General features: G+C 49.2%; 1 protein-coding gene across 1 annotated transcript in view; it reads right to left on the minus strand.

Moving 5' to 3' along the window:
• LOC106808439 overlaps window positions 1-12,499 on the minus strand; it is a gene marked incomplete in the record, with an annotated part of 84,180 nt that overhangs the window by 27,857 nt on the left and 43,824 nt on the right. The window contains 1 exon segment of the mRNA XM_014811163.1: window positions 1,234-1,307.

Genomic DNA, 12,499 nt, shown 5'->3' on the forward strand with positions numbered 1-12,499 from the left:
ACGGACCGAGAGGGGAGAGAGATGAGAAGAGAGACAGAGAGAGAAAGAGAGACCGCACGAGGAAGGAGACGGACCGAGAGGGGAGAGAGATGAGAGGAGAGAGAGAGAGAAAGAGAGAGACGAGATGAGAAGATGAGGAGTTCTGTAGAGGAGAGATGACGAGAGAAAGGAAGAGAAGAATGCTGAGAGAGAGAGCAGAGAGAGGTGAGAGAGAGAGATGAGGACCTTCTAGCAGGAGGGACGTAGAGATGAGAGAGACGAGAGAGAGAGCAGCAGAGAGATGAGGAGTGATGTACCCTGCTGCTGTACCATCGCGTGCATGTGTATACCTGCTCGCTCTGCTCGCGCAGCGACGAAAAAAAAATCGTTAAATGCGCGCCTTTCAGGTTTCTACCGCGGAAACGTCGAAATTTAGAATGGCGGCTCTAATTCACGAGCGTCGCGCTCTATCGCGACTCGCCGTGTGTCATTCATTGCGGAGACGAGTCCCCCTTCCTTCCCCACTCCCCCTCCTCCCCTCCCCCGGCGCTCCTCCCTTTCCTCCGCCTCCTCCTGCCTGCCTCCTCCTCCTCCATCTCCTCCCTCTCCTCTCCTTCCCCCCGTGCTCCTCTCCCTTCCCTCCACTCCGCGCTCCTCCCCTTCCTCCCCTTCCCCCTAGCCCTTTTTCCAGCCTCCCCCTCCTCGGCACTTGGTTGTGTTCATTATTTCTGGAGACGGAAGCCCCCTTGTGTGTGTGTGTGTGTGTGTGTGTGTGTGTGTGTGTGTGTGTGTGTGTGTGTGTGTGTGTGTGTGTGTGTGTGTACGTGCCAGTATACACGACGATATCGCAATATTATCGAGTGCTAGCAGACAGCCCCGAGCGGGCTTTGTGCGATTGTTTTTTGTAGCGCTCACGAGTGTGCTCTCTGCATCTAATGTATTTGCTTGACTCAATCAACGAGCTATTAGAAACGAAATTTCGCCTCGTTGTACTCGTATGGCGTCGTATTCAATTTCACGCCGTAACGGATTTACGTCGGCAGTTGACTATTGTTTAACGCCAGTCGTTTTAATCGCGTGGATGCAAACCAGGCGTGTACGCTCAACTCACAGTACAGGAACAATGCAGACGCGTGCTTACCGCGGCAGATTAGGATACCGTACGATTGTACGCGTGTAAGAAAAAATGCCGAAGATGAGGAGGAGGAGGATGTCTTCACGGGATACGAGTAGATAATGATAATAGAAACTTACTCATCTTGTACTGTAAGACGTTGCGATGTTTTTCTGCGATGGCTAAACACGTGTAACATTCCCGATGTCCGATCCTGCAAAGATAAAGCATCGAACGTTAAAAATAATAATATCCTATAAATGTAATAGTAAGTAGTAATTAACTACCCCTCGCTAGAAGCTGCTTAGATAGGATTAGACGGGATAGGCATTTATTTGACTTCAACATTTAGTTTCAACTAGTAACATCGCGGGTTCGTCCAAAAAAACGAACGACGGTTTTTGTCGTATTCGTTATTTCGTGCATGCGGTTGATTTCCACATTGCCGATAGTGGATGAACGTAGGAACACGTAAGCGAGTAGATTAGCCAGATCTTGACAAACTGTGACAACACATCACGCCAAGGTCATTAGCTGAGAGGTCGCGGAGTCCACGGGGAAGACTATATCACAGTGTTTCCGATTATTCCGAGCCCATTCCCCAGGCTGCAGAGAACCCGCATTAATTCAGCGAATTAACCTTACCCCGAGGCGGCTGTGTGAGAAATAGCAATTCTTGCAATACATATACCGATATATAACATGCAATCTGAATAATATAATAAAACATACAACATTCAATACATACGACATGCAATCTACATAATAGAACATACAACATACAATACATACAACATGCAATCTACTAGATCATCCAACATACAATCAAGAGCTTATAACACTTTATATAGAGATATTATAAGCTCTTGATACAATACATATAGGATCGTACAGTACATGACCGATATGGACCATTGAGATCACGTCGCCTCCAGTCTAGAATTAGCATTAACCTGTGATCGTGCCTCGAGATGGCTGCTGCCGATCAGCCCCCACTCACCAGGGATCACTGAAGCCGGCAACACCTACACAGCAGCTCACGCAGTGGCAATATTTACATTCCACGACGTCTAAACATCGCGTCATCGTTGCCAAGTTTTACGGCGGCTAACGCTCGGCAGCGGCAAATCCCTGCCTTTCAACTCGATGTTTTAAGTAGCGCGACAGTAAACCCGCTGTGGGTTCGACACAATGTTTTCGTCTCCCTCTTCTCTCTCTCTCTTTCTCTCTTTCTCTCTCTCTCTCTCTCTCTCTCTCTCTCTCTCTCTGTCTGTCTCTGTCTCTCTCTCTCTCTGTCTCTCTCTCACACTCTCTCCCTGTCTCTCTGTCTCTCTCGCTCTCTCTCTCTCCCTCTCCCCCCCCCATCTCTCTCTCTCTCTCTCTCTCTCTCTCTCGCTCGCTCTTTCTCTCTCCCTCTCTCTCTCTCTCTCTCTCTCTCCCTGTCTCTCTTTTTGTCTCTCTCATCGACGAACGCGTTCGCAAAAGACGAGTAGCAGCCGTACGGGCACGCAGGCATTGGTTGCCCGCAGAAATAACAGATTATCACTCGCGGGGTGTTTTCACAACAAACTCGACCGTCTAGCAAAACACGCGCTGTGACTATCGCATGGCTGCGAACGGCGGCAGCAGTCTGCAAGATAAAACCAACTGCGCGGAATTTCATGATCGTACCCCGCTGTGCTGGCCCAGACCGCGGCTCGCAACTCATTCTACAAGGAATCCATACACAGACAAGTAAGCAAGAAATGCGTGTAGTGTCGTGCATGACCGTAGACATAGTATAGACTCTATACTATAGAGCGCTAAAGTTGTGTATATAGATGCATACGTGCATACACGCATACAGATGTGCGTGTATACACAGTTGGATATAGATCAAGAGCTCATAATAGAGATCTCTATTATGAGCTCCTGATATAGATATCTACTGGGTAGGGCATCCAGCATATCCTATAACAATGATTTTTTTCACTAGCAGAAATTTTTCGATTCCGATTAGCCTCTGACATCGTAATGTAACAACGTTTCTTCAGCACGTCATGCCTAAAAATATACTATAGGTATAATAATTCAAAAACACCTCAGAATATCACACCTGAAAATATTCTCAATGTTTAGCACCATCATTTTTGGTCTGTACCAATTATGTAGGGAATGTGCCACGTTTTCCAGTTTCTACGCGTCTCTTGTTATACATGAACACAGCCATGCAGGTGTAAGCTGAAGAGAGAGGATAGACCCTAGTAGACTAGGGTAATGCTATCCCCCGGGCGTGGAGGGAGGTGACCGCAACGTGGCAGCACTAGTGTTAGGATAGTGTTAGGATTAGGGTTAGGGTTAGGGTTAGGGTTAGGATTAGGGTTAGGGTTAGGGATTGGGTTAGGGTTAGGGTTAGGGATTGGGTTAGGGTTAGGGTTAGGGTTAGGGTTTTTGCATCATGATATCTGTCCCCACACCATAGATTAATTTTTGTGGATTTTTGGATCTATATATAGCGCTCCGAGATATAGGTGTTTAGTGTTATGGTTAGCGTTGTAGTTATTGGAGTTACTGTTACCGGATGAGTAATGGTTTTGAAGTATACGTCAACGGTATCACGTGACGCCCGGGGGATAGCAACACCTAGTAGGCTAGATGTGACTTACGACGATGAAGTGTCTGATACATGTCTATAATATCGCGTGTTTACGTAGCATTGCCGTGATACACTGAAGCCTTCTATTTGCATCTCTAATGTACGGCCGCACGCTCTCGCGAACCACGCCTAGAAGACTCTCCTCTATTTTATTTCTGCTCGCTTTTCCATTGTGCTCGTTATTGCCACGCATAGTAGCAAAGTTGATTTAAAGCAACCGTCGCTTTTTGCGAAATCCTTTCATTGCGTTAATAGGAAATGTATACGTCTACACCTCAAAAGAGACAGCCTTTTCATTTTTCATCGGAGCAACGATATCATAAATCATTATAATTTATGCGCGCTGTACGTACACTGTACGGCGTGTAATTTGCGTGAAACAAAATTACGCTGCGTATTTTAATTCATCGCATAAAGGTAGATAACCCACATTCAGTATGAGCTACGGCGCTAGATAAGGCGCCTTTGCTTTCTCTCCTCGCGCGTGTGCGTCTCGTCGCCATAGCAACAAGTGGAGCTTTGAAAGTCGCAATCGCCGACGCGTGGAAGCCCGGCGTTGTGCTCGGAGTTACTTGTTGTCAGTAGTTCGGTAAACGTATAATTAGCAAGTGATGAATGCAAATATGGTATAATTTGCAAACGCATTTTATCCCGAGATTTGACTGATATCGGTACACTGCCAATTTCCTGTCCGTCTCCGTATGAAAGTAAAATATTTGGCTTTCAGTGTAGCCTAGCGAGCTGCTAACTGACATAACACGAGCTGCACAAACCAACTCGTACCGCGTACATTGGTTTAACTAACAGCGTAATTACAACGTAAATATTTAATGTCGAATCCCATATCGTTGTCAGCGATATTGCATGTTCTGCGAATTCTCTACGCACCCGCGGCTTCCCGCGCCTGTCCGTGAGTTAGAGTCGACTTCGCGAAACCTATCAATCCCCTCCTGGTTTCACATCAAAGTATATAAGCTAGCATGCGTGCGTGAGCGCATGCATGCCACTACTCAACCGTGCCTCCCGCGTGGCGGACCTACATGTGGTGCTTGGGGGGAATGATGATATACGTTTCGCGGATGGCTACTACCGTACTACGCCCTACATCCTAGCGACGCAATCACGCTTACGACATCATGTGACGTGTGAACCCACAGTTTACGCGAGCATGGTTATCAATAACTGTTCGATTGTGCGTGCGCGCGCACGTGCGTAAGAGCGAATACGTGTATACCAGCGCAAGCCCCACGCACGCACGCCTGCACGCACGCGCGCGCACACATAGGGGTCTATAGACGAACACGACATGAGAGTCGACCCGAGCGACTGGAAAGAGAAGCTGCTGATAACGAGCAGGGAAGACGCGAGGGAGGAATAAAACGTGCGTGAGAGAACAGCAAGACGACCGTATCTCGTTTCTCTAGCTATAAAAAGCCTTGCTGTAACGTGGCCGGCGCACAGGCGCATCACACGCTGTCTAAACAAGTCATCTCAGTATCTCGTATTTTTTCTTTTTCTTTTTTCTCCTCTTACGTACGCGCGTCGTGACTGGCTAATGAGATTAGGCGTCCGTGATTTGAGCTAGCGACGAAAATATCATTACGTATATTAGCATAATGGTTATTACGTGGTATTTACTAGCGAGCCAATTTCACATTTTGTCGTACGACCGTGGGATTCGAACTGCCTTCTCGCGAAGACGAGTTCATTTCGTTTCGAATTTATTTTCGGACAAGCGACTACGAGCTTCGCGCAACAGGCCGAGCTGTCTCAATAACAGCAGGTGCGTGTCATTGTAGATGATTAGTGATGGTGTATATATCGGCACACACGAAACGATTGCCACGCGACGACGGCGTCGAAACGACGTCGGCACGCGTCCTCGCTAACTCTTGCCGACGCGTGTGCTGGAGTTGCTATACGTTACGCACGAGCACACGCTACATGGCTGCACGAGTGTCCGGAAATAGAAGTAGCGGCGGCGGTGACGATGACGGTGACGCTGGGGCATCTAACGAGCACTGGTACAGCGAAGGCTACATGGCGACGACGGTGACGATGATGCTGTCGCTGGGGCTTTCTACAAACGCCGATAGAGCGCAGGCTATGTGGCGGTGGCGGTGACGTTGACGCTGGAGCGTTTTATTTATGAGTGCCGGTACAGCAGAGGATGTGTGGCAGCATCGGCGGCGGTGGCGGTGACGTTGTCGCTGGGGCGGCATATGAGCGTCCATACAGTGGATGCTATGTGGCGGCGGCGGTGACGTTGACGCTGGGGCGGCTTATGAGCGTCTCTACAGTGGATGCTATGTGGCGGCGGCGATGACGTTGACGCTGGGGCGGCCTATGAGCGTCTCTACAGCGGATTCTATGTGGCGGCGGCGGTGACGTTGACGCTGGGGCGGCCTATGAGCGTCTCTACAGCGGATGCTATGTGGCGGCGTCGGCGGCACACGGCAGCGATGGCGACGCTGTAACGATTTTGTGCTGTAACAAAATCCGTTGCGCTCAGAGCCCGCCTGACATTCCCTCAATTTACAAGCAAAGGCTTTGTCAATAGTTGTTCATATTAGGTTAGCGCGTGTATTTGCTCGCGGCAGTTCGGAGCGGTTTGACAATCATTTAACGCAACTCCATTCAGCGCCGATCTGCGCAAGTGCTGGTGATAGGAAGTGTAACCGCGACAGGCTTCTGCCGTGCACGCCATACCTGACACTACCTCATAACAGCTCCGACGCTGAGCTACTAAGCCGGTAGCTACAATCATAGACGATGAAACAAACATGTTCCGCAATTAATCCTTGGTGGTTATACACGCGGCACATATACGTATAGGTGCTATACGATTAGTCCCGGCAAGTGCTGATTTCACATCGCGAATGTCATGCATGAGCGTCAGGCTGTAAAGGCTATAGCCTTACTTGCTTGCCGAACGTTACTAACTATGAGGAAATTTATATATAATCCCGCGTTCAATAAATATATTTTTATTTATTTATTTATTTATTTGAGTCGATACAGTGTATAATGTGAACGAGTAAGTACTGTACGCACACTCGCCTGTGACCGTTATTATTGTGATGGTGTCACGTCCCGTGATTTCCATCAGCTTAGCATTGCCACGTGTCGACATTGCACTGTTCTGTAAATTGCGTCACCACAACGGTCACCAAACAGAACATCAGTCACACGCAGTATGAGCGACAGTCAGCTAGCGTTCTGTTATATATAATATAGTATCTGAACTACATCGTGGTCGCGCTGTTGAGTCAGCGCGTATATTGAGTGTGATTAAACCACGCACCGTTCCCTCTCTTGACGACCGGTATAATGCGGCATTCGTGTAAATGGAAGCTGTTTACTACGTGTACGCTAGAACCATACTCCACATGGATTATTTGGCAATGGCGTTTGATTATACGCATTAGGCTGTTACGCAATCAGCTCCTGGCAAAAGGTTTATTAAGCAGCAAGGCACTCGGGGAAAATCTTTATGGTTTTCGCGTTGTAATCGCCGCGACCACCAAACGATAATGGCGGATTTAAAGGCCGGAAAAGCACTCGGTAAATTTTCATCGAAAAGAAACGCGAGTTTTCTTCGCGATAAATCGCCCTCGCGTGTGTCCGCGCGCGCCCCGCAGTGCGATTTTTAGGGAATTTGCGTCACGCGGCACTTCTCTCCACTCCTTGCCACGCGCGATAGTGCGGCTAACGGGCCCCACGGTTACGTTGTGTCTCCGCGCCCGACGTACACATACAAGCATGCACACACCCGGGTCCCACGACAGCCGGAGATGACGGACTCACATATACCCCTAGCACGCCCAACCGTAGCTCTAGAACTATAGCCCTCCGCTCCGCCGCAGGCTGCGCCGCAGGCTCTAGTTCTAGAGCTAGCCCAACCACTGCTCATGATGCTGCTGCTAGGTTTCGCGACAGCCTCCTCCCCTCCATGGTTTCTCACTGGCTAATTAGCATATTTATTCACGCCAGTCCCACATGTGTGCGAGCGAGATCGCCGCTTGATAACTGAAGCCATACACACGCTACTGAATCTGAAGCCATCTCCGCCTTTACGCGCTGCCGCCGGTGCATTCGCATCCCTTTTCATTGCCGGCGCGCATCAAAGACATATCGGCGACGACGACGTTGACGATGACAGGAAAACAGGGCCGCCTCGGTGACGCATAGGCTGAATGATGAGCGAGAGCTACTAACGAAGATCAACGCCACCGCCGCTGCCGCCACCGCACGGCGGGATGCGAGCGCGGCGACACGCAAATCCAAAATGTTGACATGCGAGTCGCTCGCGCGTAGAACGCAGCGTCGGCGCCCGACGACGCGCAGACGTTAATGCGATACTCCTCCGGCTCCGATGCGTAACGATGGTGACAGTGCTGCGCGTACATGGTGGGTTGGTGTGGAGATGGAGCAACAGCTTCCCTGCGCCCTAATCAACACGCCGCGCACACGGGCGGGTGAAAGGGGTGGGGTGGAAGCATTGTTGCCATGACTGCTAATTCGCGCTAAGGAGGCCTCGGTGTGCCATAACAAGTCGTACATTGTCTACATTTTCTGGTTTGTTTGCCGGGCATTAGACATGCCGTGAGAGCGTGTCAATCCCTCTCCGCCCTGACAAAGCAGTTCGCGTGAATGGTCGGGGTCTGCATGCATTACTGCCAGTCCTTATTATTTCTGTCTGCAACCCTCGGTCTCACGAGCGTTACGTCACTCGCGACTCTTCCCCCAGACATTGATCATTGGCACCGTACAGCGTTCTAAGGCAGCTAGCGAAATCGAGGGGATGGTGAAATGATATTCAGCGCATGAAATAACTGTGCTTTTGCACGTGAGAGCACGTCGTTGTATCGGGCCGGAAATGCATTTTTATTCGACGGCGTAATAGTGGCGCATTATGACCGTAAAGATTTTAAAGCTAAAATAGCAATTACGCTCGTGCATTTTCAACGATAAATTAACATAGATCACCTGATTACATTATCAGGATAAAATCGCCCTATCTGTCGACTTAGTCCTGCTTCTGCCGCTTTTTTCGTGGCTCTAGAAATTGCCACGATCAATCCAATATTGCATTCGCGCGAGACGTGTGGGGCGTTTCACTGAAAAAATATCCGTAAAAGTCCTATTTCTTATTTGAGCGGAACGAAATTGCTATAAGGGTGGGGGACGCCGCTGTTGGCTGTTTGTGAGAGCGCTGACATATGACTACATCGTCATACTTTATACGTCATTCCACATGAACGGCAATATAACGACATTCGGCTGCTTTTTGCCTCGGAGAAACTAAATTGATAGCGATTTTGCTGAGACAAGAACTATGCGGCATAATTTCATCACGTTACGAATCGATACATGACTGCGAAAATGCGTGAACCGTCCTGAGATGTTGCCTTTATTTTAACGGCTGATACGATTCCACTCGTGAAGTGTTAAGCTTGTGTAGTCGTTCTGTAGAATACATACGACGTGACCGGCCCATCACGTTCAATTCATCAACCATGTAAAAACTGGTTAATCTTCCGACAGCGATATAATATTCATACTTAACTCGATTTGTCTTCTCTTTATTATGCCAATTTGTTTTCCGCGTAAAGAGTAAGCATGACGTGCTTCTATCGAAAGTACTTGGGTATTTCGCTACTACTCCCCCCTCGTGCACTATACGCTAATGTTCTATACGCACTATACATATATGTGATATATATATATATATATACTATATATATATATACGCACATATGTATATATGCACTATACGCTAAAGTACTTGGGTATTTCGCTACTACTCCCCCCTCGTGCACTATACGCTAATGAGTAAAGCCCGTGCTTTGTGCATGGTGCCGCGAAAGTGAGCAACTGCGGGGATATTTACACATCTTCTTCTTCTCACCGGAATGCTAAATCACTTAAACCCTTTCTCTTTCTCTCTCTCTCTCTCTCTCTCTCTCTCTCTCTCTTCTTTCTCTCGCTCGATCTCGCTCTCGCTCTCTCGTCTCTTCGTCGCCGCGCAACGCGATTCTATTGTTTCGAATAAATTAACATGCGGAATCCCATTACGGTGGCTCAGCCTAATCCTGCCGACACAAAGATGCGCGCGCGGGATTAGGAAGTGAGCTGCCTGCGCCACGCACATGTGCGCAATGCCCTCACCCCTTAAACGAGCAAACACCCCCCCCCCTCTCTCACCTTGTCTCTCTCCACTCTCTATCTTTCTCTCTCCACTCTCTCTCTCTCTCTCTCTCTCTCTCTCTCTCTCTCTCTCTCTCTCTTCTCTCTCTCTCTCTCTCTCTCTCTCGCTCGCTTTCTCGATGAGTTCTTGCCTCCATCTGCTATCCGATTACGCTCTTGAAGGGTGCATTCAGTTCCTTTCGCGTCGCTTGTCCCGCGATGTGTGTCGCACCTATGCACGTAACTGCTCGGAGCTGGCACAATGCGTGCTTGCTAACTGGTCTTCTCGAAGCATAGGCATTCAACTCGATATCAGCTAGTCGGGGTGCATTCAGCTATCGTTGCGGTTCGTGGAAAGAAGCGTCCTGCAGTAGCACAGATAACCTCTTTTCGACACACCCCCTCCGCGGTTCCTTTATTCACGCTCGTTTGTGTATTGTTTTCCCCCGCGTAGGTTGCGCCGTGTGAGTAAGTGCGTTCGATGTCCATGCGACCATGAATGTGCGAATGTGTGACTGTGTGTGCATGCTTGCGTGCGTGCGTGCGTCTGTGCGTGCGTGCGTCCGTATGTACATGCGACCATAAATGTGCGAATATGTTAATGTGTGTGCATGCTTGCGTGCCTGCGTGCGTCTGTGCGTACGTGCGTCCGTATGTACATGCTGCGTGCGTGCGTCCGTCTATCCTACAAAGAGTTCTAGCTTCCGGTAGAGCCGAGTCAAGACAGAAAGCAGATATCAAGGCGAAGCAGCAGCGCACTATACAGAGCTCTTCATCGGGCAAGCAATTTACGCCTAGCCACCGAGCCTCTTAGAGAGAACACGTTGAATTCCAGAGCCAATACACACAGACCCCCACAGATCACTCGAAACGTCTCACATTAAACACTCGCGTACAGCGACCAACGAAACGTGCACATTTTTCAGCACGCGCCGTGTATGTATATATATACGCATTCCCATCGCAAATCAGCAATTTGAGTCGCACTCCGATCGCTATGAGGTAAACACTGACCACATGCGAGCTGTTGTGTTGCGCACGTAAGCATCATAAACGCAGCAATATTGGCCGAATCGGTGATCGCCCCTAAGAGGGACAGCTGCGCGCCTTCAAGAAAATAAATATCGCTGCCCATCGCGGGGTCTCTCGGCGAGCCAGGACTCTCCAGACCGCTCTAGAGCCACAAATATCAACAATACGGTTGGTCACTTAGACTTGATCTTGCTTATTGACTTTCAAATCGACCCCGGGTTCCCTATTAAACCCCCGCGAACCAGATGCCAGACAAGTGAGCCTCGTGGCTTGCGTGGGACCACCAATGGGGATGAACATGTGCGTATATTCACGTCTCGGTGGTGTTAATGGCGGAGTCATGAATGTGAGGAAAGTCGAGTTTCGTTTGACTGCGTGGATTTGTGTTTGTTCTGTTGTAAAAATATCAATAGCCGAAAATCGCACGCGTGCGCGACCTACTAATTTGGAAGAGCAATGCGAGTTTTTTCTCAACGTATATTAGAAGCAGTGAGAACATTATTTGCTATGAGTGTACGTTTATTATGAGAAGCCATCAAGGCAGGCGGCACGTCTGCTAAGTGAATGCTTGCAAGCGAAGCATGCGCCGCTAATTACATCACTCGCACCATCTTCCTCTGTTTCTTTGTCTCTTTGTCACTTTCTTTCGCACACACAGCAGGGCGCACTTTCTCTCTCTATCTCTCTCCATGTCTCTCTCTCTCTCTCTCTCTCTCTCTCTCTCTCTCTCTCTCTCTCTCTATCCATGTCTCTCTCTCTCTCTCTCTTTCGGTGTCTCTCTCTCTCCCTGTCTCTCTCTCTCGCTCTCTCTCTCTCTCGCTGTGTCTCTCTCCCTCTTTCCTCTAATGACATAGTCGCGTCTACATGTAGTGTTGTCAAACACTCACCCACCACCAGCGCATACTCTAATGAGGTAGAAATTAACGAATTAGATGTCGACGCGCATTCGATCACACGTGAATGTCATTGCCTGTATATACACTCGCGACGATTTTCGGCGCGCGCATGAAGACATGACGTTATTAAATGCGGTTGTTATATCAATTCGTTGCGTCGCGTTGCGTCAGCCGTGCGCTCTGGCCCGGCGTAAGAGGCTGACACACTTGAAAGGGTTAGCTTCGCCTGCTTGCAATTACTGTCACGGCGTACTTCAGCAGAAATGTTTGTCTATACGACGCACGCCGACCCGCGGAAGATAGCTGGGCGGGAGGTGTGGGGGGGGGGTCACGTGCTGAGCCGCAGCACTGCCCCTTATCTGCCTAATGAGCGGTCCACTAGCCTACGATGTGCATCGTGCCGTGAAACAATAGCGCATCAAAGAAGACGAATTGATTTGCGTGCTTGGCGCGGGCAAGCCACATATGTCGCGCCGAACGTTCGCTAACACAGACTTTGCTGCCGCCGACATATGCACGTGACAGGTTTCCGATCGTGTCAACTCAACTGCCTTTTTTTCTCAAAGCTGCTGCGCGCAGAGAGAAGCTGTGGTCGGTCTCTCTCTTTCTCCCTCTCTCTCTCTCTCTCTCTCTCTCTCTCTCTCTCTCTCTCTC

Source organism: Priapulus caudatus, unplaced genomic scaffold, assembly GCF_000485595.1.
Source record: "Priapulus caudatus unplaced genomic scaffold, Priapulus_caudatus-5.0.1 Scaffold277, whole genome shotgun sequence".
NCBI lineage: Eukaryota > Metazoa > Priapulida > Priapulimorpha > Priapulimorphida > Priapulidae > Priapulus > Priapulus caudatus.